Source organism: Thamnophis elegans, chromosome 14 (assembly GCF_009769535.1).
Source record: "Thamnophis elegans isolate rThaEle1 chromosome 14, rThaEle1.pri, whole genome shotgun sequence".
In the NCBI taxonomy this organism is placed as follows: Eukaryota; Metazoa; Chordata; class Lepidosauria; order Squamata; family Colubridae; genus Thamnophis; species Thamnophis elegans.
The window spans coordinates 27,272,050-27,297,425 of NC_045554.1; the positions used below are offsets into that span (position 1 = coordinate 27,272,050).

At 43.1% G+C, this 25,376-nt stretch overlaps 1 protein-coding gene across 1 annotated transcript in view; it reads left to right on the forward strand.

Annotated features, from left to right (window-relative positions):
• NECAB2 (N-terminal EF-hand calcium binding protein 2) overlaps window positions 1–25,376 on the forward strand; it is a 190,538-nt gene that overhangs the window by 36,756 nt on the left and 128,406 nt on the right. The gene's annotated exons all lie outside the window — the stretch shown is intronic.

Sequence of the window (25,376 nt, forward strand, 5' to 3'; positions counted from 1 at the left end):
AGGTGGCACATGGAACACTCTTTGTGGGCACACGAGCCGCCACCCCAGCTCAGCTCCACTGCACGTGTGCATGTGCCTACTGCTGACCAGCTGATTTTTGGGCCTTTGCTGCACATGTGCAGGAGGGGTGCATGCAGGAGACATGCACGCATGCATGCGGGCAGGGCGGTCATGTAAGCATTTGCGGGGCATTGCAGAGTAGGGGGTCGGGGACCCAGGAGGATTCAAGGAGGCCTGCTGGTCCCAAAATGGGTCACATGCATGCATGGAGGGAGCATGGGGGATCATGCACACATGCGCAGGGGGGCAGGGGGTGTCGCATGCACATAGCATTGTGGGTGTGGGCACAGGCATGCTGTTGCACGTGTGCACATGCTTTTGGCATGCAACAACAAAAAGGTTAGCCATCACTGCCCTAGGACCACTGCAGCCATGCCTCCCATGCCCCGACACCTGTCCTGCGGCTGCCCGACTTCTTCTGCAACTACTTGTGGCCATCCAGAACTTCAGGAGACAGAATTTTGCATTGGTTACTTTCAGGGAATTCCTCCTTCGTTCGGCTTTGAATTTTTCTTTCGTTCTGTTAAGCTGCTATGCATTAGTTCTTGTCCTGTTATGACTCACGAATCAGATGCTGACTCTGAATGTGAAGAAGCTGCTCCAGCAGAACCTGTGGAATGTCAGCCTCAGGACATATGATGCTAAGAACCAGTTGAGTCTGATCAAACACCACTTGAGCAGCTGATGGTGATGTCAGGACTTAGCAAGGAGATCAGAGCAGAGTTGTCCCATGAGGCTCCTTGCCAAGTAAAGAAGTAATTCTTTTGATTTGTAACAGCTGGCTCCAGCCTGATTTAAGAGTGATGATCCCTCCTTTGAATCAACTGTCTGATTTTTGTGTTATGCTTGTGTGGATTTTGTTTGTGCAAATCTGACTTCTAGATTGGCTGACACCCCTGACCTTGATCTTGGAAGTCTGAATTGGATTTGGAATATTCTTTTGCGCACTCTTGTTTTTTTAAAAAACTTATTCAAGCAAACTTCTTTCAGAGGCTGCTTTGACTTGCATTTCTGGTCCACTGTTACATTTTGACCTTGAGATATCTGATCTAGCATAGTTCAGATGAATAGAATGAGTTGGAGTCAAAGATTTGGTGAGCATTTTCCAACACCGGCTCTATTTTTATTTATTTTTTGCATGGAGATTTACTAGTATTTAATTCAACCTCCCAGGAACATTCCTTTTCCAAGATATTCCCACATGCATTCATCTTTTGGGACAATTTACCCAAAGCCTGTGTATTTTGTGTTTTGGTAATATTCCAGTACAGATGGTCAGAAGCTGACTAGTATTTAAGAGATCATTTAAAGTTACTATGGACCCCCCAAAAGGTACTTGTGACCCGGATTTGAAGTTCTAACATCTATCCCTCTGTAGTCACATGATTGTATTTGGGATTTCAGCAACTGGCCCATATTTACAGATGTTTGCAACAAACTATTAGCAACTGACTGCAATTCATGATGCTGGAGATGAGAGTTTATTTCTGGATGGAAACTGATCGAGATTCAACCTAGAAATAAGGAGGAATTTTCTGACAGAACAATCAAAGGGATATGGTGATGCAATGGTTAGAATGCAGTAATGCAAGCTACATCTGCTGACTGACGGTTGCCTACAATTTGGCAGATCGAATCTCATCAGGCTTAAGGTTGACTCAGCCTTCCATCCTTCCAAGGTTGGTAAAATGAGGACCCAGATTGTTGCGGGCAATAGGCTGACTCTGTAAACAGCTTAGAGAGGACTGTAAAGCACTATAGAATGTTATATAAGTCTAAGTGCTATTGCTAATCAACCACTGAAACTGAAATTGCCTTCAGAAGTTGTGGGAGCTTCATCCCTGAAAGCTTTCAAGAAGAGACTGGACTGCCATCTGTCAGAAATGGCGTAGGGTCTCCTGCTTGAGCGGAGGGTTGGTCTAGATCAGTGGTCCCCAACCTTTTTATCGCCGCGGACCAGTCAGCCTGTGATAATTTTACCGTGGCCCGCTGAGCGCGCGCAGGGGTGGGGGTGGGGGTGTAAAAAAACTCCCAGCCCGGAGTACCCCTTTAAGTAATCCATATTTCAGTAAACTGATCTACCGTCAGGCTGTTGCTTGTAAACTGGACTAACTATTTCTAGTTAATTTCTAACTATTTGAATGGAAGATTATATGCTTATAGTTTCTATTCTTTTGTTAACACACAACCACATTTTTATTCTTCTACAGACACCATTTTTAATTACCAGGATAGTACACCAATGACAGCACCATGATCAGAAAATGTTAAATGTTGCATTATTTTCAATATGTATTTGTAAATATATGCCAAATAGATTGCAATCGCTTTCTGGACTTCCTTTAAATTTGCAGGTAAATGCTGCAATAGATATATAGCTCCCATCAGATTGATGATCACCCAAAAATGTTATTCATTGAATTCACTGTGAATCCTTTCTTAGTAAGTGCATTCAAGCCAGCCTACTACTAGCTGGTAGCCTCTCTGTCCATTCACCAAATTATCTGGGACAGGGGTGTCAGAGTGACATCGAAAATGTCAAGGTAATAGCCATGACTATGAAATTAAAAGCCTATTTATTCTTTTATTTGCATCACATAAAAACCAAGATGGTTCCCATCTTGAATTTTTCTAAATACATCCTACATACAACCATGATGCAGGAGTTTTCATTCAGCAAGAAAAAGGAACCGGTGACTTGAGCCAAGTCAACATCTGGAAATCTTATCCCAGTCATATCCAACCTAGCTTATTTTTTGAGATCACCTCAAGGCGAGCTGGAGCGGGACGCGCTGTGCCACGAGTTGGAGAGCTTGGAGAGGCTGAGCGCGCAACTTGGAGAGCTGCGTCTCCGCCGCCTGGAGCCCGAGCTGGCCCGGCGGCGGCAGCAGCTGGAGGGGCTGTGGGCCGACTGCGCCGCTCTGGAGGCGCTGCTGGAGCAGCTCCTGGCCGAGCACGAAGGGCTGCAGGAAGCGCGCAAGCAGCGGCCAGCCGCGCTGCTGTCTGCCCCGCGCGTCCTCCGGGCCGGGCGCTCCGAGAAGCGGCAGCTGGCCTCCGACTACGCGCTGGTGGTGAGCTGGAGCTGCGCGCAGAGCCTGGAGTGATACGAGGCCGAGTTGCGGGCGATGCAGGAGCTGGAAGGGGGCCGCCTGGGCCAAGAGGACCTGCGCAAGCTGCGCGCGCAGAACCAGGAGAGCCGCCGGCGCCTCGAGGAGCTGTGGCGCCGCTGCCGGGAGCTTTGCGCGCTGGGCGAGCGGCTGGAAGAGGAGCGGCTGGCGCAGCAGGAGAGCCACGGCGCCCAGCTGCAGGGATCATGGCCCCCGGCCGCTGCGCGGCCCGGTGCCAGGTACTCCGCGGCCCGGCACCGGTCCGCGGACCGGGGGTTGGGGACCACTGGTCTAGATGACCTACAAGGTACCTTCCAATTCTGTTGATCTGGTTTCCAGGGAAAAAAACCCCCCACCCATTGCAGAGAATGGGTTTGTTGAATGGGTGCAGATTCAGTTAATGACGGCTGCAAAAAATGTAAAATAAGACTGGTCCTATGGAGAGCCACTTAACAACCAGCAGGAATTACAACTTACATTATTCTAGGCTCAACTAGGGTCATAAATTGAGGATTACATGCAATGAGCAGCCAGGCTATTGTTTTGATAATGGAGGAGAGAGAGGAGAAAATCTGGATTGATTTGTCCCAGTGTGGAAGAACAGAATAGCAATCATGGAGCAGTCGGGAGCAACCTTAATTTCCTGCTATTTTGAAGCCGAAGGCGGTATTTTTTCAAACATGGCTGCTTTAGCTTTGAAGTGCGCTAATTATGATTTGATCTCCAGTGTCGAACCAGGCCAGCTAGCTCTTTAGCTCCGTAGGTGGAAATATGTGCCTTTTCTTCCCAAACACTCATTAGCTGGTCAGGAAGAGCAAAAAAATGAAGCAGGCATCTTGGTGGTCTGGGAATTTAATGGCGAAAAGTATGATTTGCTGCAGAGCCATGAAGACGCAGGTTTAAGACCCATCCCAGGCACATCAGTGCTTCTTTGAAAAGGTCTTTGATTAGCAGAATTTGCCTTATTAAATGATGCCTTCCTAACAGGCAGTGCACATTTGAAAGGTTTAACTGGCTGGTGCGTCAGTAACCTCACTGCATTTGGTCAGCGGGAGGGTGCCAGGGACAACATGCAACATTTATGGAGCTGCACGCTCATTTAAGATCACAGAGAAGTTCTGACCAGCAGGCGGTATAAAATCTAGAGCAATGGGGAAAAACTGTGGCTCCTTCCTTCTCCAAAGTGAGCTAACAAAAGCCCAGCCAAAGGAAACGGATTAGTTCCAGAATAAGAAAAATACATCATCTTCTTCTTCTTTTAATGACCTCATAATCAAGGGTGAAATCCACCAGGTTCTGACGGGTTCTGGAGAACCAGTAGCGGAAATTTTGAGTCATTCAGAGAACTGGTAATGAAAATTTTGAATAATTTGGAGAACTGATAATGAAAATGTGAATAATTTGGAGAACTGGTAGCGGAAATTTTGAGTTGTTCAGAGAACAGGTAGTGAAAATTTTGAGTAGTTTGGAGAACCGGTAGCGGAAATTTTGAGTAATTCAGAGAACTGGTAGCGGAAATTTTGAGTAATTCAGAGAACCGGTAGCGGAAATTTTGAGTAATTCGAAGAACCGGTAGCGGAAATTTTGAGTAATTCGGAGAACCGGTAATGAAAATTTTGAGTAGTTTGGAGAACTGGTAGTGGAAATTTTCAGTAGTTCGGAGAACCGGTAGTGGAAATTTTGAGAAGTTTGGAGAACCAGTAGCGGAAATTTTGAGTCATTTGGAGAACTGGTAATGAAAATTTTGAAAAATTTGGAGAACCGGTAGCGGAAATTTTGAATACTTCAGAGAACAGGTAGTGGAAATTTTCAGTAGTTTGGAGAACCGGTAGCGGAAATTTTGAGAAGTTCAGAGAACTGGCAAATGCCACCTCTGGCTAGCCCCAGAGTGCGGTGGGAATGGAGATTTTGCAGTATCCTTCCCTTGCCATGCCCACCAAGCTATGCCATGCCCACCAAGCTATGCCATGCCCACCACACCATGCCCACAGAACCAGTAGTAAAAACAATTGAATTTCACTGCTGCCCATAATCCCTTGCGGGGTAGAGTCTGGGCAAGTGAATGGAGCAGAATGTTTAATGACCGGATGCCCTTCCTGTCGTCAATGCGGAGTTTTGTTCAGCAGATATATTCTCATTGTGCACACAGAGAGAAATATCTGCCTCTACTTAGGGTTGAATTTACAGCCTCCTGATTGTGAGAGCTCCACTCCGCACAACTCCAATTGTACTGTACCAGTGGTACAGTGTAGCAGCGCTGGCTCCTGGTACTACAGGAACCAGGAGTACTACTCGGGTGGCTCTGAGGACACAGATAAACCTCCAGGTGCTTCAACGACCCTCTAAAAGGATGCAAATGACCAGCTGTCTGCAAGGAATATAAATCCTTCCATTCCCCACCATCCAGTCAGAGCTAAAAAGCTTCTTGGGTGAGAAGTGAAACATTTTCAAAAGAAAAAACAAGAAAGTCCAGTTGCCTCCAGAAAAAGCACCTTAGGGACAACTCACAAGATTGTTGTTGTGGGGAGAATAGGAGGGAGGCATATTAGGTATGTTCACTCTCTTGAGTTATTGATAAAAAAATAACAAGGAGTGGGTACCAACAGAAGAGGAGATTTAAAAAATCTAGATTGTGCAGAGATGAACAGATTGACTTTGAAAATAAAGGATAAAGAAGAATCGGTGTACTTCAAGACATGGGGAAGATTTTATGAATGGTTAGAGAAAGACTTACAGAAAAGAAAGTAAGGGGAAGATATGGAAACCAGACAATATGCCATTAAGTAGAAAAGCAGGGGGAGAGGGGGAGAAAGGGAAGAAAATAACAATATATAAGTACCATATTTTTGGAGTATAAGATGCACTAGAGTATAAGACGCACCAAGGTTGTGAAGAGGCAAATTAAAAAAAATAGGTAGATAGAGGGATAGAGAGGGAGAGAAAGAGAGAGAAATGCAGTAGGTAAGTAGGAAGAGAGAGAGAGTAGTTAGTTAGTTAGTTAGGTAGGTAGGTAGGTAGGTAGGTAGGTAGGTAAGTAGGTAGATAAAGGGATAGAGAGAGAGAGAGAGGAATAGAGAGAGAGAAATAGAGAAATACAGTAGATAGCGAGGGAGGGAGAGAGTAGGTAGGTTGGTAGGTAGAGAGAGAGGGTAGGTAGAGAGAGAAATAGAGAGAGAAATATGGTAGGTAGGTAGGTAGGGTGAGAGAGAGGGTAGGTAGGTAGATGTTTCCAGGGGTATTTATCCATGTGCTGGAGAAGGAAATTGCTGACAATCTGTAGCACCTAAGACTTTGTTTCTGCTGGCACAGATCTTGATCAATGTAATTCTCATCAATCAGTTAAAGAGCTTTCCGAAAGGAAAACAAAAAGTTTTTGCACTCTGCAAAACTCCTGAAAATGGCCTGTTTTTTGTTCATTTCTGCCCTTGCCAGCCCCAGGAGCTCTCTGAAAGCCTCCATAAGGCTATGCATGGCTATTTTGGTGAAGGGGGCGTGGCTTCGGGAGGCAAAAAATGCTGTATTTGATGTATACGACGCACCCAGATTTTCAGCCTCTTTTTTGAGGAAAAAAGGTGCGTCTTATACTCTGAAAAATACGTATATATTCAAAAGTAAGATATAAAGAGGGGGGAAAAACATAACCAGGATAGATTTGAGATGGAAAGGGAACAAGAAACTATATTTAACTATTTTTGGGGTCTGCGGAAGCACCACCCCAAGAAAATAAAAATTAAGAGCTGGAAGAGACACCTATAACAATAGAAAAGAGAAAGGAAGATAGAGGTGAGGAGAAGAAGATGGAAGGGAGAAGCCAAGAGGATAGGAAGAGGAAGAGGAAGAGGAAGAGAAGGAAAAGGGGAGAGGTAAGGGAAGAAGGAAGGGAAAGGAGAGAGGAAGGAAGTATAGAAGGGAGGGAGAAAAGAAGGTGGTATCAAAACAGGCGAGGGATGGTAAACAAAGCAACCCAAATGGTATATTATGACCCTGTAAATGGAATGATGAATGTATAAGAATGGCTAATGTAAAAAAGAATAACAACTATGTGAATTGTGTACCTATAATTGTATATAGAGAATAAAAAAAAAACTTTTCTAAAAAACAATAACAAAGAGTTGCTGTATGTGGCAGTTAACGTCCAGTTTATTTTCTTGTTGTTCAGTCAGAACCTAGATTGTGTTTCTTGGAAGGGAGCGTTTGGAAGTGCTCTGCTATTTTGTGAGCCTGGGAGAAATCCTACATAATTCTCCCCTTTCAGCTTTGTGTGCAGATTTCTAATTACAGTATTTATACAAGGTCTGTATTAATTACTCAGTATGAGTAGAATTTTCAGCTGGGGGTGTCTTGAAGCTCATTTGCTCTTTGTTCAGCCAAATCAATTAATAATTATATTCCAGACAATATAATTGTATGGATGAATAACTTGCCTTGGACAATACCCATTACAGTTTTAAAACACAGGGATTTTTTTTAGATTTGTTAAAATCCCACCTTTATTACTTTGTAGGTAACTCAAGGTAGTGAACATACCTAATCCTTCCTTCTATTTTCCCCACAACAACAACTGGGAGTGGTTTGGACTGAGAAAAAGGAACTGGCCCAAAGTCACCATGTCAGCTTTCATGCCTAAAAAGGGACTAGAACTTACCATCTCCTAGTGATTGGCCCGAAGTCACTCAGTTGGTTTTCATGCCTAAAACGGGACTAGAATTCACCATCTCCTGGTGATTGGCCCAAAGTCACTCAGCTGGTTTTCATGCCTAAGATAGGACTAGAACTCACTGTCTCCTGGTGATTGGCCTAAAGTCACTCAGCTGGTTTTCATGTCTAAGATGGGACAAGAATTCACCATCTCCTGGTGATTGGCCCAAAGTCACTCAGCTGGTTTTCATGCCTCAGATAGGACTAGAACTCACTGTCTCCTGGTGATTGGCCTAAAGTCACTCAGCTGGTTTTCATGCCTAAGATGGGACAAGAATTCACCATCTCCTGGTGATTGGCCCAAAGTCACCCAGCTGGCTTTCATGCCTAAGGCAGAACTAGAACTCACCCTATCCTAGTGATTGGCCCAAAGTCACTCAGCTGGCTTTCATGCCTAAGGTGGGACTAGAATTCACCATCTCCTGGTGATTGACCCAAAGTCACCCAGTCTATCTATCAAACATCTTTTAAATGAAGGGTCCCTGAAGATTCTTGTTCTAGATGTTTTTCTATGAATGGCAGAGGAAAAATGGCGTTGAAAAAGTGGCATCGCTCTCCATGCGTGTTTTGATTACTTTTCCTTTTGCAGATGTGAGCGTTGCTTGGAGCGAAGCTTCCGATACAGACTCTGAGGACCCACTGTGTTTCCATGGCTATTCCAGGGACCAAAAAAAATGCATATTTCGGTGCTTCTGGAAGCTTTAGCTTTTTAAGAAGCACGCTATGAGATGGTGCTAGTTTCTAACAGCATCATATAAGTACCTTCAGCTAGATCAGAGCAACAGATATCATTTGCTCTTCTCACAATTGGATCGCATTTCCAGAAATAACTAGTCATCTGTTTGTTTATTTTTTTGCCAGATTTGATAATCCAGGGTGATTTTCTTCTTCTTCTTCTTCCTCCTCCTCCTCCTCCTCCTCCTCCTCCTCCTCCTCCTCCTCCTCCTCCTCCTCCTCCTCCTCCTCCTCCTCCTCCTCCTCCTCCTCCTCCTCCAGATCTGTTGTTACTCTGGGAGGAACATAACTTATTCCCAAGAGTTGCATTTCTTGAGAAATGATTGGTTCACTTAACTGCCAATTTGGAAACCTGAATATTAGACCTATTCTGCCATGGCTCTCGGTAGGCGGGTTAAAAGGATAAAATCAATTTTGTATTTTGGGATGGAGTAGCAAGCCTGAATTCCAAAGGATTCCGTTTTTAGTTGTAAAAGAATACTCATAAATGACTAGCACGGCAAGCTCAGGAGATCACTATTTACCTTCTTAAAATAAGTAAATAAAACCAGGTTTTTGGTCTACCTTTCAGCCTAAAGTCAAGCAGTTTACCCACACCAATCAATAAAGTCAATAAAACAACAATGAGACTTTTCAAAAAAAATTTAATAGCACAGCTGGCTGCAGGTCATACAGTGGCATAATGAATGGCTCTGTATGACATCTTTAACTAGGTCAGGGCAGCCTGCCAGCAGAGATGCTGTGGTCCACACAGTGGCAATGAGGACGAAGAAAGGGGTTAGCTTTCTCTGGCTAATAATGTTGCTCAATAGGGTGTAAACTAAAGATGATTAAAAGGCTGGAAGTGAAAACATATGAAGAATGGTTGCAGGTATTGGGTTTGTTTAGTCCAGTGAAAAGAAGAACTAGAGAGGACCTGGTAGCATGGTTCCAATATTGGAAAGGCTGCCACAAAGAAGACAGAGTCTTCTCCAGAGTACCTGAAGGCAGGTCAGGAAACAATGGATGGAAACTAACCACGGAGGGAAGCAACCTTCAATTAAGGAAAAACTTCCTAACAGTGAGGATAATTAACCTGTGGAACAGAAGTTGCCTTCAGAAGTTGTGGGTGCTCCATCGCTGGAGGCTTTTAAGAAGAGACTGAACAGTCTCTTGTCTGGAATGGTATAGGGCCTCCTGTTAGTGCAGAGGGTTAGACTAGAAGACCTCAAAGGTCCCTTCCAACTCTGTTATTGTGTAAAGTTCTCTAGCTGCTGGCAAAGGAAAACGTGATTCTAAGAACTCCATCTCTCTCTCTCTCTCTCTCTCTCTCTCTCTCTCTCTCCCTCTCTCCCTCTCTCTCCCTTCCTCCCTTCCTCCTTCTCTCTCTCTCTGTCTCTCTACCTCCCTCCTTCTCTCTTGCCCGTCCCTCTCTCTCTCCCTCCCTCCCTCCTTCTCTCTCTCTGTCTCTCTCTCTCTCTCTGTCCCCCTCTCCCCCCCTCCTGCTCTCTCTCTCTCATTCTGTAAGCTTCTCTACTTGCTGGCAACGGAAAAGTGAATTCTGAAAACGTGATTCTAAGAACTCTGTCTCTCCCTCTCTCCCCCTTCTCTCTCTCCCTCCCTCTCTCCCCCTTCTCTCTCCCTCCCTCCTTCCCTCTCTCCTTCTCTCTCTTTCTGTCTCTCTCTCTCCCTCCCTCCCTCCTTCCCTCCCACCCTCCTTCTCTCTCTCCCTCCCTCCCTCCTTCCCTCCCTCCTTCTCTCTCTTTGTGTCTCTCTGTCCCTCCCTCCCTCCTTTTCTCTCGCCCCCCTCTCTCTCTCCCCTCCCTCCTTCTCTCTCTCTCATTCTTTAAGTTTCTCTACTTGCTGGCAGCAGAAAAGTGAATTCTCTCTCTCTCTCTCTCTCTCTCTCTCACACACACACACACACACACACACACACACACTCCCTCCCTCCCTCCCTCTTGGTTTGGACCAATTGTGGACAACGGAGTTGCTTAACAACAGGGCATGTACTTACAAGCACTGCAAAAAGGGCTGTAAAATCAGACATGTCTCACGTGGTGGCCTGTTTAACAACCAGCATGATTTATGACTGTAATTCCAGTCTCAATTTCATCCTAAGTCCAAAACGACTTGTAGGGTATTTAAGAAACTGTCCTTCTACTAACTCAACCCAAATTTCCCTTTATCTTTTTGGAAGTCGCACAACACTGCTATTAGAATAGTATGAGCTGGAAGGGACCTTGGAGGTCTTCTAATCCAGCCCTCTGCTCAAGCAGGAGAACCTAAACCATCTCAGACAAGTGGCTGCCCAGTCTCTTCTTAAAAACCTCCAATGATGGAGCGTCCATCATTTCTGAAGGCAAAGCTGTTCCAGTGGTTAATTGTCCTCTCCGTTTCGCCTTCATTCCAGGCTGCTTCTCTCCTTGATTAGTTTCCATCCATTGTTTCTTGTCCTGCCTCCTGGTGCTTTGGAGAATAATTCGACCTTCCTCTTACTTTGTGGCAACCCCTCAAATACTGGACTACTGCTTTCATGTCACCCCTAGTCCTTCTTTTCTTTGGACTAACCAAACCAGAATCCTGCAGCTGTTCTTCTTATGTTTTAGTCTCCAGGTCTTTGATCACCTTAGTTATTCTTCTCTGAACTTTTTCCAAAGTCCCAACATCTTTTTTGTAGCATGGTGACCAAAATTAGTTGCAGTATTCCAGCATGCTGATTGATATCCAGGTGTCAACAAGGATTATTTCAAAAGATTTGTCCCCAGGATGAGGTCTCAGTCTTCTATTCAATCCATTTCTCTATCCTGTTAGGATCATCTGGATTTTTATTTCTGTTTTCTAGGTCAGAGGTTTGCTTTTTTTTAACATGGGACTTGACAAGTTTCTGCAATAGACTAAGCGCCAAAAACATTCAATTGAATACCCAGTTTTCTGTCATGAGAGCTTTGCTTCTTGATCTGCAGTTCAAGGCATTTTTTTTAAAAAAGCACATTTTGTCTGAATGGTGCAATTTTGTTTCCTTTGTAGATTTCTGTTTCTTATCTTAAGTCATCAAAAAGAACATTGAGGAGTACAAAGCCTCAAGCAGCCTTGTGGCCTCAGACTTAAAAACCTGCTGCAATTGGATGAGGATTGTAGATGAGAACTTATTAAATCATACAATTCAACCCAATTCTGGTCATATAATTGAGCCCACACACTTAACTAACATTATTTAATTGACTCTGGCACACTAATTGAGTTCAGATTGAAGAATGGTGATTTCTATCAAGGGAATATATGATTAAGCCTAGGAGATATATAGCTACAGTAAATATAATTTAAGTTTGATTATACCTGAAGGAAGAAGGACCTGTTGACCTATCAAAATGATTAGGAATAACATTAACAGGCAGGAGACAGATTTTAAGAAAACGTAGCAAATTATTTTAACTAAGGGGTCAAACACATTAGTATTGTTCAGTATTTGGAAAGGCTATCTAATTCTGTATTTCCTGCATTCCATTTTTCCCCGTACAAAAGTTGGTAGTTTATATGGAATGAAGATAGGCTAAGATTTCAGACTGTTAGAAGCATAAGCTAAAGCAGAGGTCACCAACCTTGGCAACATTAAGCCTGGCGGACTTCAACTCCCAGAATTCCAAGCTTATATGCAGAGCACATCATGAGAAAGGCGGGGCTAGATGAATCACAAATTAGAATTAAGATTGCCAGGAGAAATATCAGCAATCTCAGATATGCAGATGATCCCACTCTAATGGCAGAAAGTGAAGAGGAACTAAAGAGCCTCTTCATGCGGGTGAAGAAGGAGAGTGCAAAGGTTAGCTTGAAACTCAACATTAAGAAAAGTAAGATCATGACATCCTTCCCTCTCAATTCCTCGCAAATAGATGGGGAAGAAATGGAGGCAGTGACAGATTTTTTTTTCCTGGGCTCCAAGATCACCGCAAATGGGGATTGCGGCCAAGAAATTAAAAGACGCTTGCTCCAGGGGAGGAAAGCTATGGCAAATCTAGACAGCAGACTAAAAAGCAGACACATCACCCTGCCAACAAAAGTGTGCATAGTCAAGGCTACGGTTTTCCCAGTTGCAATGGATAGCTGTAAAGGTTGGACCGTAAGGAAGGCTGAGTGCCAAAGAATGGAGGCCTTTGAACTCTGGGGCTGGAGAAGACTCCTGCGAGTCCCTTGGACTGCAAGGCGGACAAACTGGTCAGTCCTAGAGGAGATCAACCCTGACTGCTCTTTAGAAGGCCAGATTCTGAAGAGGAAACTCAAAGACTTTGGCCACCTAATGAGAAGGAAGGACTCCCTGGAGAAGAGCCTCATGCTGGGAATGATGGAGGGCAAAAGATGAAGGGGACGACAGAATGAGGTGGCTGTATGGAGTTACTGAAGCAGTAGGTGTGTCCTTAAATGGTCTCCAGGGGATAGTAGAGGACAGGAAGACCTGGAGGAATGCGGCCCATGGGGTCACAATGGTTCGGAAACAACTTCACAACTAACAACAACAACAAGAAGGCTTAAAGTTCCCAAGGTTGGAGACCCTTAAGCTAAAGGATATCAAAATGTTTTTTCTGTCAAGTCATTGTGAAAAATGACATGATTATATAATTTATGTCACAACATCTGGCACAAATGAAGAACTGCCGGATGGTATCATGACTTAACATATCACCATTTCTCCATCTACCCTTTTTCCAAAACACAAGGCAGGGCTTGTGAAAATAAAAATAGCTCTTAGCATCGCTGGAACACAATTCTGCAGGAAAAAAACATTTCTTGTTTCTGTCCAAAGAGTTCTTTCTCTGGGGTTCAGCAATAATGCCAGTTAAATCTGTGTTTATACAGTATGATAAACTTTTTTAATCATGGTTCATTGCCTAAACTGCAGGTGACTGGATTATCACAGCATGCTGTGTCACAAAGTAAGGGTGTATAATTTTTCTTTTTTGGATTAAAAGCCAAGATGGAACTTGGAATGAATTATTAGTTGTCATCCCCACCCCACAGAGGAGTGGAGCAGGGTTTCTCAACCTTGGCAACTTGAAGATGTCCGGACTTCAACTCCCAGAATTCCCCAGCCAGCATTCGCTGGCTGGGGAATTCTGGGAGTTGAAGTCCAGACATCTTCAAGTTGCTAAGGTTGAGAAACACTGGAGTGGAGGACCAGAATAGAATATAGATTCAATTTGTGTTCATATTGAAATGTAATTAAAATTAAAGACAGCTCTACTAGTATGTGGCAATGACATTGGAAATGAAGGGGAAGTGAAAAGATTCCACCTAGAAAACAAATAAGAGAGGGCATAGCCCACAACTGCATAACGGACAGAGAAAAAGACTTGGAAAGAATCCTGCCTACTTTCTCAGGCTGTAAAAGAGACAGCGGGAGATTTATACTTTCAGATTTGCACGATTCTGTTAATGCTATTGTTCAGTCACTAAGTTGTGTTGGACTCTTCATGAACCCATGGATCACATCATGCCAGGACCTTCTATCCTCGTACCTTCTCCTTGAGTTAGCCTTTTGATACTATCCATGGGATTATTTTTGGCAAGGATATGGAGAAGGTTGTCATTTCTTTCTCCAGTGGACCTTGTTTTGTCAAAGTCTCCTCTATGGCCTGTCCATCTTGGGTGGCCCTGCACAGCTTAACTCATAACTTTAATGACACTCCATGAAAGGAGTGTAATTTAATACAATACAATACAATACAATACAATACAATACAATACAATACAATACAATACAATACAATAGCAGAGTTGGAAGGGACCTTGGAGGTCTTCTAGTCCATCCCCCTGCCTAGGCAGGAAACCCTATACCGTTTCAGACAAATGGCTATCCAACATCTTCTGAAAGACTTCCAGTGTTGGGGCATTCACAACTTCTGGAGGCAAGCTGTTCCACTGATTAATTGTTCTAACTGTCAGGAAATTTCTCCTCAGTTCTAAGTTGCTTCTCTCCTGGATTAGTTTCCACCCATTGCTTCTTGTTCTACCCTCAGGTGCTTTGATAAATAGTTTGACTCCCTCTTCTTTGTGGCAGCCCCTGAGATATTGGAAGACTGCTATCATGTCTCCCTTAGTCCTTCTTTTCATTAAACTAGAGCTACCCAGTTCCTGCAAACGTTCTTCATATGTTTTGGCCTCCAGTCCCCTAATCTTCTTTGTTGCTCTTCTCTGCACTCTTTCTGGAGTCTCCACATCTTTTCTACATCGTGGCGACTATAACTTCATTGTTTGTACCTCATGGTTTACGTATGATGATTGGATTTTTTATTAGCACCCTATCATTATTTATGCTGATGGATTATTTAGTATCCTAGGACTATTACTGAGTGTTAGATCTTATGATTTATGATTATTGTATTTTATGACTATAATCACAATTTATCACTTGTTTCTTGTATCCACACTGAGAGCTTATGCACCAGAGATAAACTTCTTGTGTGTCCAATCAGAGGTGGGTTCCTACCAGTTTGGACCAGTCCGACCAAAATTTTTGTGTGCACCGAACCAGTAATAGGAGCACCCCAGCCCTGTGTCCAGCCACAGTTGGCCAATAAAGAATTCTACTTGATGGAGCAGTGATGTCTTGCATGCTAAAGGGATGTTTAAGTTTTAATATTTGTCTTCTGATATCCAAATGAGGAATGTGGCATTTCATAGGTCATTCATTTCATAGGGATCAGGGAGCAAAGGAGAGGCAGTATTAGTTCCTCATTAGAGGCTAGATAAAGGCAAAATATTGCCTAATTGATGCGGTTTCCTGCCTTTTGAAAGCTGGTTTCCTGACAGAGGAAAGCCCTTGGATCTGCTGCGTAGACCTGGCAGATGTTTTGCTGTTTGATGCTACCCATCTGTGATCTTTTCTTCTCGCTACATTCGTTCAGAGCTCCAGTTTCAAAGGAGAAGGCTGCAGTTTGCGAAGGAGTGTAATTCCAGAATTCTTTGCGAGGGTGTGTGTCAAAATTGGCAACAGGGTAAAATGAGGACCAGAATGCAAACTGAGCCTCTTTTATATCCATCTGCAAGAGGCTTCAGAGGGACGCGGTGGCTCAGTGGCTAAGACTCTGAGCTTGTCAATCTGAAGGTCGGCAGTTCGGCCGTTCTAATCTCTAGCGCCGCATAATGGAGTGAGCTTCCGTTACTTGTCCCAGCTTCTGCCAACCTAGGAGTTCAAAAGGACATAAAAATGCAAGTAGTAAAATAGGAACCACTTTTGGTGGGAAGGTAACAGCGTTCTGTGTACCTTCGGCATTTAGTCATGCCGGCCACATGACCACAGAGATGTCTTTGGACAGCACAGGCTCTGCGGCTTTGAAAGAGAGATGAGCACCACCCCCTAGTGTCAGGAATGACTAGTACGTATGGGCGAGGGGAATTTACCTTACAAGAGGCTTCACTCACAATCTTGCAGATTTTAACAGTCATGTTCCTCTGAGGGCATCAGGAATGTGAAGATCTTACACTAGAGGAGAGCAACAAAGATGATAAAGAGTTTGGAAGCTAAACCATATGAATTGTTTAGGGAGCTAGCTCTAGCCGTTTGAAAAGTAGGATTAGTGAGGACATGATAAATGTCTTCCAGCACTTGAGGGACTATCCCAGAGAAAAGGTAGTCAACTTATTGGAATACATGTTATGATATATTTTCTATTGCAACAACTGCAGAATTATACAGCCAGTAGATGGCAGTGTTTATGGTTATAATCTATGGTTGGGTTTGTTCTGAGGAGAGTTTTCTATTTCCTGTTATTGTTAAATAGTTGGGCAGTAAAGCACATGGTGACTGTATTTGTTTGCACTGTGGTGCCTTACATAAAACAGAATTTCTAAAACAACTTATTCTTCAATGTATATGAGGACAGGGCAAGAAGTAACAAGTGGAAGATTATTAAAGAGAGATCCAACCTAGAATTAAGGAGAAATTTTCTGACAGGAAGAACAATTAATCAATGGACTAGCTAAGAATACTGCATCCAGTATCGCCACACTATGAAAAAGTTATTGAAACTCTAGAAAGAGTGCAGAGAAGAGCAACTAATATGATTTGGGGATTAGAGGCTAAAACACATGAAGAATGGTTACAGGAACTGGGCATGGCTAGTCTAATGAAGATAAGGACTAGGGGAGATATATTAGCAGCCTTCCAGTATTTGAGGGGCTGCCACAGAGAAGAAGGAGTCAACCTATTTTCCAAGGTACCCAAAGGCCAGACAAGGAATAACGGATGGAAATTTATCAAGGAGAGATTCAACCTAGAAAATAGGAGACAATGAACCAACGGAACAGAAGTTGCCTTCAGACGTTCTGGGAGCTTCATCACTGGAAGCTTTCAAGAAGAGACTGATCAGAAATGGTGTAGGTCTCCTGCTTGGGGAGAGAGGAGTTGGACTAGATGACCTACAAGGTGCCTTCCAACTCTCTGTTTTATCAATGTTATGGTGAGAGATTTTTAGGTGGTTGGAAAAGGAATTGGGGGAGGGAAAGGAGATAGAAATACTCAAGAAATATAAACCACTCCTTCTATTTCCCTGTAAGGGAGTTGGGTCATCAGTCTCAAATATAATTTTTTTAAATGGCTATTTCTTCTGATGATTCTGACATGGCCTTACCAGTGGTGGGATTCAAATTTTTTTACTACTGGTTCTATGGGTGTGGCTTGTGCACATGGCTTGGAGGGCGTGGCATGTTACTGCAAAATCTCCATTTCCTCCCGATCAGCTGGGACTCAGGAGGCAGAGAATAGATGGGGGTGAGGCCAGCCAGAGGTGGTATTTGTTGGTTCTCCAAACTATTCAAAATTTCCGCTATGGGTTCTCCAGAACTGGTCAGAACCTGCTGAATACCATCTCTGGCCTCTGCCCATTAGGTTTAATGACCTGGGCAACTGGCCCAAGGTCCTTATTCATTTTCTAACTGAAGCACTAAGCTGTGTGTGTGTGAGAGAGAGAAAATGCATTCAGCAAAAAGAAAATAGTTCTTAAATATTCATGAAGCATCTTTGAAATTCTTGGGCTGAAATGGTTTAAGATGCTCTTACCTGGAACGGGGGATGGGGAGATGACGGGAAAAATATAGGTGTTCCCATCTGTATTTATTTTGCTCTCAAGACTTTTTTTTAATCCTTCCAATATTGTCTGTGACTGTTACTCCTTGCAGATGTTTGCACCATGACATAAGGATAGTGTCAGCTCTGAAGCTGGCCTGACTGAGGCTATCTTGGAGGCTTCAGTGTTGCCACGATTTTGTTTGTTTGTTTATTTATTTATTTGTCAACAGGTACAAGGAAACAAGTATGAAAAACACATGGAAAAATGGTACAAATAAATGGATAAAAATAAGCAAAAATAAGGGGGGGAGCGCATTCCATGTATACTTTTGGCTAAAGTCAGATCTCAGATGACTGCAGCAGGCTTGGGAGGGGTGCACCTCATTGGGGAATGTGATTTATGACACAGACTGAGGGAGGGAAGGAACAGGGGTAAAGTTCAGCTATAACTCAAACAAAGCTTAGATCTGACTGCAAAAAGATCTTGCCAAAAACAAGTGCTCTTAATAAATGACCAATTTTCTGTTGAAGTTTGGTCGGAGGCTCATGAATCAATTAGGGCATTTTTTGGAAACCTGACACAGATCTCATATTTGTGACTTATGACCTGCGTTCCCATCTAATAATCTTTGTGCTACCTTGATGGTCACATGGTCACAATTCATATGTTTGGCAACTGGCTCACAGTTATTACTGGTTGCAGGGTCCTGCGGTCGTGACTGAGATGATGTGAGGGATCCTTTTCTGCCAAAAAACCCCCCACCAACCCATTGGGGAAACTGGAACTACTTAATAACTGTGTGATTCACTTAATGACTTATGCAATTCATTTAATGACCATAAAATTGTCAAAAATTGTTACCACTGCAACCACTTACAGCAGAAATTATAGTCCCTAATTGTGATCGTAAATTGAGGACTTTCAAGAAGAGACTGGGCTGCCATCTGTCAGAAATGGTGTAGAGTCTCCTGCCTGGGCAGAGGGTTGGACTAGATGGCCTATAGGGCCCCTTCCAACTCGGTTAATCTGACCCATGACGTGCAGGCACGGGAGGCAGGGGAGACACAGCCTCACCACTGTCAATCATGAAAAGGAAAAAAAATGTAAACGGGAAAAGGCGAGTGCTGAGGTTAGGCTAGCTAGCTGCTGCCACACCGTGAATAACTGCCTGTTTAAAAAAGCCTCTAAAAAAGCGCCCTCTACCATGAGGCAGGAGAACTGCATGCTTCATCTAGTCTGACTTTTTAGGCGCTCGAGCAGAGTTAAGAGAGGGTTAAAAGCCTAAAAAATCCCAAGGTAGTTGAGGCATGCAGTTCTCCTGCCTCATAGTAGAGGGCGCACTTTTTAGAGGCTTCAACTCTGTCATTCTGCAGCATCACGCTCACTCTTCCTCCTCTCTTTCTCCATTTCTGATGTCCCCCCCACCCCCACCCCATGCTCCCTCTTTTCCTTCAAATTTCCTTTTTTTCTTTTTTCTTTAATAAATGCAATGCTCAGGCATTCTCTCCTCTCCCATGACACCCTACTGACTAAAGTCACTTTCTTTCACCCGCCTGTGCTCGCGGCAGAGCTCAGGCAGGCTGCCGCGAGCTCAGGCAGGCGAAAGAAAGTGCTTTAGTCAGTGGGGTGTCAGGGGAGAGGGCTGCCTCACCAGCCATAAACCTCACCGCACGTCACTGAATCTGACTTAATCTGATTTACCGATAATAGCCTATTCCATTTTAAAACCTCTCATCCCTCTTGCATCCTTCACCAATTCTTTCAAATTTTTTATTATATCTGTAGATTTATATTTATTCCTTTCCAGTAGCTAGGCAGATGCTTAGGCCAGAGATGAGCAATTATGGCAACCTGTGGACTTCAACTCCCAGAATTCCTGACTGGCTGAGGAATTCTGGGAGTTGAAGTTCCACAGGTTGCTAAGTTACCATAGTTACATACTCCTAGCTTTACCCATGTATTCAAAACAAAGAGTCCTTTTTTCTAAGTAGAATCTCACCAATCGAATGCATTCTTCTGTCTCTGAATCATCTAATTACTTTCTCTGTATTCTTTCATCATGTTTCTATCCATCCATTCATGTGCCTTAGAATTACTTTTACTTGGGAATCCATTCATTGAGATTGTTAAGATTTCCCCCCTGTTAAAAGTCATCTCCGGCTTCTTCCATTCAGTGGAGCGTAACGTGCAACTGTCAACAGCCTCTGGCTTCCTCCACAACGCAGATGCCTTCAATTTATATTGACATCTGTTTTAGTGTTTTCATTCATAATTCTCTGCCTATCGTCATCAACAAATTTGGTATTGTCATTCAGAATGATTGTGAGCTTCTATTTCTTTCCCAGAGGCAAAACAATCTATTGTCCGTATTAAATAGGCTGTAAGGTGCTTAGAGAGGGCTGTAAAGCACTGTGAAGCAGTATATAAGTCTGTGCTATTGCTTCCACCCTCCCTCCCTTTCTCCCCCTCTCTTCCTTCCTTCCATCTATCCATAGTGCGCAGTGGTTAGAATACAGTATTCCCCATGATCATGTGATCAAAATTCAAATGCCTGGCAACTGGCATGTATTGCAAACTGTATATTTACATACATTTACGAGCCACGGTGGCACAGTGGTTAGAGTGCAGTACTGCAAGCTACTTCTGCTGACTGCCAGCTGCCTGCAATTTGGCAATTTGAATCTCACCAGGCTCAAGGTTGACTCAGCCTTCCAGCCTTCCAAGGTGAGTAAAATGAGGACCCAGATTGTTGAGGGCAAGAGGCTGACTCTGTAAACTGCTTAGAGAGGCTGTACAGCACTGTAAAGTGGTATATAAGCCTAAGTGCTATTACTGTTGCCATCCATCAATCCATCCATCCATCCATCCATCCATCCATCCATCCATCCATCCATCCATCCATCCATGGTGTGCATTAGTTAGAATGCAGTATTGCAGTCTGACTGTGACTGACAGCAGTTCGATCCTGACCAGCGCAAGGTTGACTCAGCCTTCCATCCTTCCAAGGTGGGTAAACCCAGATTGTTGGGGGCAAGGGGCTGACTCTGCAAACTGCTTAGACAGGGCTGCACTGTGAAGCAGTATATAAGTCTGTGCTACTGCCCTTCTATCCATCCCTCTCTCCATCCATGGTGCAAAGTGGTTAGAATGCAATATTGCAGGCTAAGTTGCCAACTGCCAGCAGTTTGATTCTCACTGGTTCAAGGTTGACTCAGCCTTCCATCCTTCTGAGGCGGGTAAAATGAGGATCCTGACTGTTGGGGGCAAGAGGCTGACTTTGTAAACCACTTAGAGAAGGCTGGAAAGCACTGTGAAGTGGTATATAAGTGCTATTGCTATGGCTATTGCATTGTCATCTCTCCACTGTAACTCTTCTGGTTATTTGTGCTTTTGTTAAATCAGTAGTAGAGACATGTGTAGGTTGGTAAAATGAGCATCTTGGGAGGCTGTGAATTATAGAAGGATCAGAATAGTTGCCAACACATTCTTCTTCACCATTTCTAACAACAAAAGTTCACCAACACCATCAAAGATGTTGAAAGGAAATTCTTCAGCACTTTGAGAACAAGGAAAGAGAAAATTAGAAACCTCTTTGCAAGAAGAAGAAAAAAAATGAGACATTACAATGCAGGTTTTGATCAGTGTCAACTGACACGTTCAAAGACAACGTTCACACACTGAGATCAGTCCAGATGGCAGAACAATATTCAAATTATTCCACTTTTTATTGTCAAGGGGAAGTGGAGACACGGTTGAAGGACATTATGAATAGATGTTGCACTCAAATATTGTAGCTCTGAAGAACACCAGAGCGGAAAAATCAACTCCACAGTAACACCAGATCTACACTTAACTAAGATAGACCATTATAGCAGAATCTTGCAAGTATTCATCCTCTTACATCAGGGAAAAGCTAGCCTGAATCCCTTCTTAACACAGTATTTGAGTAGTCCTCAACTTACAACTATTCATTTAGTGACCATTCAAAATTACAATAAAACTGAAAAAAAAGGACTTACAACCAATCCTAACACTTAACTTGCGTTCAAAAGTCGCTGGTGCGCCATCTCTGGAGGCTTTTAAGAAGAAATTGGATGGTCACTTGTCTGGAATGGTAGAGGGTCTCCTGCTTGAAAAGGGGGTTGGACTAGAAGACCTCCAAGGTCCCTTCCAACTCTGATATTCTGTGTTCTTAAGACTATCACAGGTTTGGAAATGCTCCAGCTCCTGGAATTCTTACAGACCTGTGATGGCGAACCCAGGGCAAATGTGCCCATTTTGCCTGGCATGCGTGGCATCACCCATTCCTCTTTTGGGTTTCTTGCATGCACGACGATCAGCTGGCCTTTGTGGGTGCTGGAAACTGGAATGTTTTCGGGTGTGGGCATGCATGCTGGCCAGCTGATCATTGCAGTGATGGAGCACCTACAACTTCTGGAGGCAAGCCACTGGTTAATTGTTCTCACTGTCAGGAAATTTGTTCTTAGTTCTAGGTTGGATCTTTCTTGATTATCTCTCTGTTGATTGTCCTGCCTTCTGGTGCTTTGGAGGTGGACTCCCTCTTCTTTGTAATAGCCCATCAAATATTGGAAGATGATGTTTCTTATCACCCTTATCTCTTCTCTTCTCTTCTCTTCTCTTCTCTTCTCTTCTCTTCTCTTCTCTTCTCTTCTCTTCTCTTCTCTTCTCTTCTCTTGACTGGACATGACTTATCTAAAGCTAATTCTTGTTTTTTTCCAGTCTTACACTTTCTTTACAGTGAGGAAGGAAAATTGATATTTTTAACAGTCTCAGACCCCAAAGAAACCACCTTTACATGCCATAATCGACATTCATCTAAGTTGATGTGTGCAAACTCAAGTGAAACAGAAGGAATGACCCATTCGTGTTGGTCTCGCTACAGTAAACTCCTTAAAAATATCCTCCACTATCTCATGTTCGGATATTTGCCTAGCAAATAATTTACTGAAAACCCATCTGAATGCTCTGGTTTCCAAGGTTTGATCAAGCGAAGACAATTCAATTTCAATTTCAATTTAATAAAATTTGTATGCCGCCCACTCCCTTGGGACTCTGGGCGGCTTACAGACAGATAAAAAAGCATTTAAAAATTTAAAAGTAAAAAATACAATTGTTAAAATTACACAACATCCATTCAGTCTAAGTGGGGCTGGACATTGATCAACAGCCCCAGGCCTGCCGGAACAGCCAGGTCTTACTGGCTTTATGGAAGGCTGGGAGAGTGGTAAGGGTCCGGATCTCTACGGGTAGATCGTTCCACAGGGCTGGCGCAGCTACAGAGAAGGCCCTCCCCTGGGGGGCCACCAGCTGGACAATGAAGACAAATATGTCTTTAATTGGAGTAGAAGTTGCTGTTCTGACCTAGGCTTCATCAAATCCAAAAGCAGACTCCTTGTCCCAACAAAACCCCTTTTTGTTATGCTAATGTGAATTCCTCTCATTCACATCCAGCAAAATCCCGGCAAACCGTATATTGTGTTTTTCAACCTCGGTATATTTTTGGCAGCTTCCGCATAAACTTTCTAAGATCCAGCAAGTTCTCAGCTCAGCATTGCTTATTTTAACTTGTACTCTCAGATAGGCAGAGGATTATAATTGGCCAAGGCACTATTTTTTTTAAAGCCAGGTAATTATCCTTTCCATGTTCCCCTGGTGCTCTTGGCACTTCTTATCTCACAAATCTGCCTCATCTTTAAGACCTCTGAGCTCCTGACATTTAATCGATTCACAGCTTAAGAGTGCTCGGTGTGCTTAAAAATATTACATAGATTTTTTAAAAAGTTACATAGATAGAAAGGATAAAAGGATAGGTTGAACTGTGCTTGGCCCAAGTATCAAGGTGAGACTTTTAATAAGTTTGTACTGTAGCTTTTGAAGGAAGATTTAAACTTTGGAGGATATTTAGGGACTTGATATTAGCTAATTATTTATTATTAATTCATGTGTGGGATAACGCTATGTTTATCACTGTATATGCACTGGAAATAAAGGGGAAGAAGAGATAAAAATGAATTGTAGGAACTGAACATTTAGAATAGAAATGAATAGAATAGAATACAGAAGAGAAGAGAATACAGAATGGAATAGAATACAGAATAGAATAGAATACAGAATAGAATAGAATAGAATAGAATAGAGACTAGAATACAATAGAATAGAGAATGGAACAGAACAGAAGAGAGAAGAGAGAATAGACGCCAGATAAGTCAACAAAATTCAAGAAGGGTTGGACTTAGCACATTAACACTAGCTGGATATCTGTGCTTCGCTATGAAACCATATGATTGGGCCAGCCCGCAGAATGGATAAAGCATATGCTGGCCACACCCATATAAGGCAACTGGCAGTTGGAACAGAGTTCTTTTCATGTGGGTAGGGGGAGTAGAACTCCTTAGCATCAGAGCATGTTAATTACTGTATAAGAATTAGTAATGATCTGATGGTCATTTTGAAAAATCCTTTCTTAGCAACCACCTAGAAGCCAAGAGGAACATAAGTGCTGAATTTCAAGTTTGTAGGCTTTATGGTTCTGGAGATTTTGTGATGAGTGAGTGATATTTGCCTTTTATATATATATATATAGAAGATAACGACTCCATGCTGATTCTTCTCTTGACTCTTCCCCCCAAATCCGTCTTCTCTCTTCTCCAACAGAAGCAGAGTGATAGCAAACCATTAAATGGTTCTTAGTATAGACTTGCAACCAGCCATGGTGGTTTATTAAACCAGAGTTTTGTTTAAACCTGGTTTATTGGGCAAAGCATATTTGGGCTGGGTTCACAATATAGTTTAAATGAGAATCAAAGCCTCTATAATGTTCTGATATTACAAATACCTGAAAACCACGTGAATAGGTTTGGGGCCACAGAAATAAAGCAAATTGGGTTTAGGCTGTATAAGAAATCAATATATCATTTACTGAATTGTAGGGATCTCACAAGTTTATAGCTTCATTGGGATTTTTTTAAAAAATCCACTTAAAAACCTGTCTGGTACAGCAATGAGTTACTTTAGTTTGGTCAAATTTCTGAAATCTGGGTTTTATTTTTTTAAATATCTCCTGAGTCTTTTCATACTTGCTTTGTATAGCAGTTAAGGACCCTGTGGCTTAGTGGCTAAGATGCTGAGCTTGCCAATCAGAAAGGTCGTCAGTTCAAATCCCTGTTATTTGTCCCAGCTTCTGCCAACCTAGCAGTTCGAAAGCATGTAAAAATGCATTTGAAAAACAGGAACCACCTTTGGTGGGATGGTAACAACATTCTGTGCGCCTTCGGCATTTAGTCATGCCGGCCACATGACCACGGAGACGTCTTCCGACAGAGCTGGCTCTTTGGCTTTGAAACGGAGACAAGGACCACCCCCTAGAGTCAGGAACGACTAGGACACATGTGTGAGGGGAACCTTTACCTTTACTTTTATAGCAGTTGCTGAAGAAAACCCTGAATCTCATAAATAGTAATTGCAAATAGAATCAAAATGTTTATAGCCTACTTATGCAGGTTCCACCACAAAACCGCGTTTGACTAAAGGGCGCTCGACAAAACCGCGTAGCTGACATCATCACAGCGCGACAACAGCGCGGAGAAAAAAAGCACGCTGTAAACGCTAAACCTAAAATTAACCCCTAAACCTAAACCTAACCCCCCTAAACCTAATCCTAAACCTAACCCTAACCCTTAACCTAACCCTAAACCTAACCCTTAACCTAACG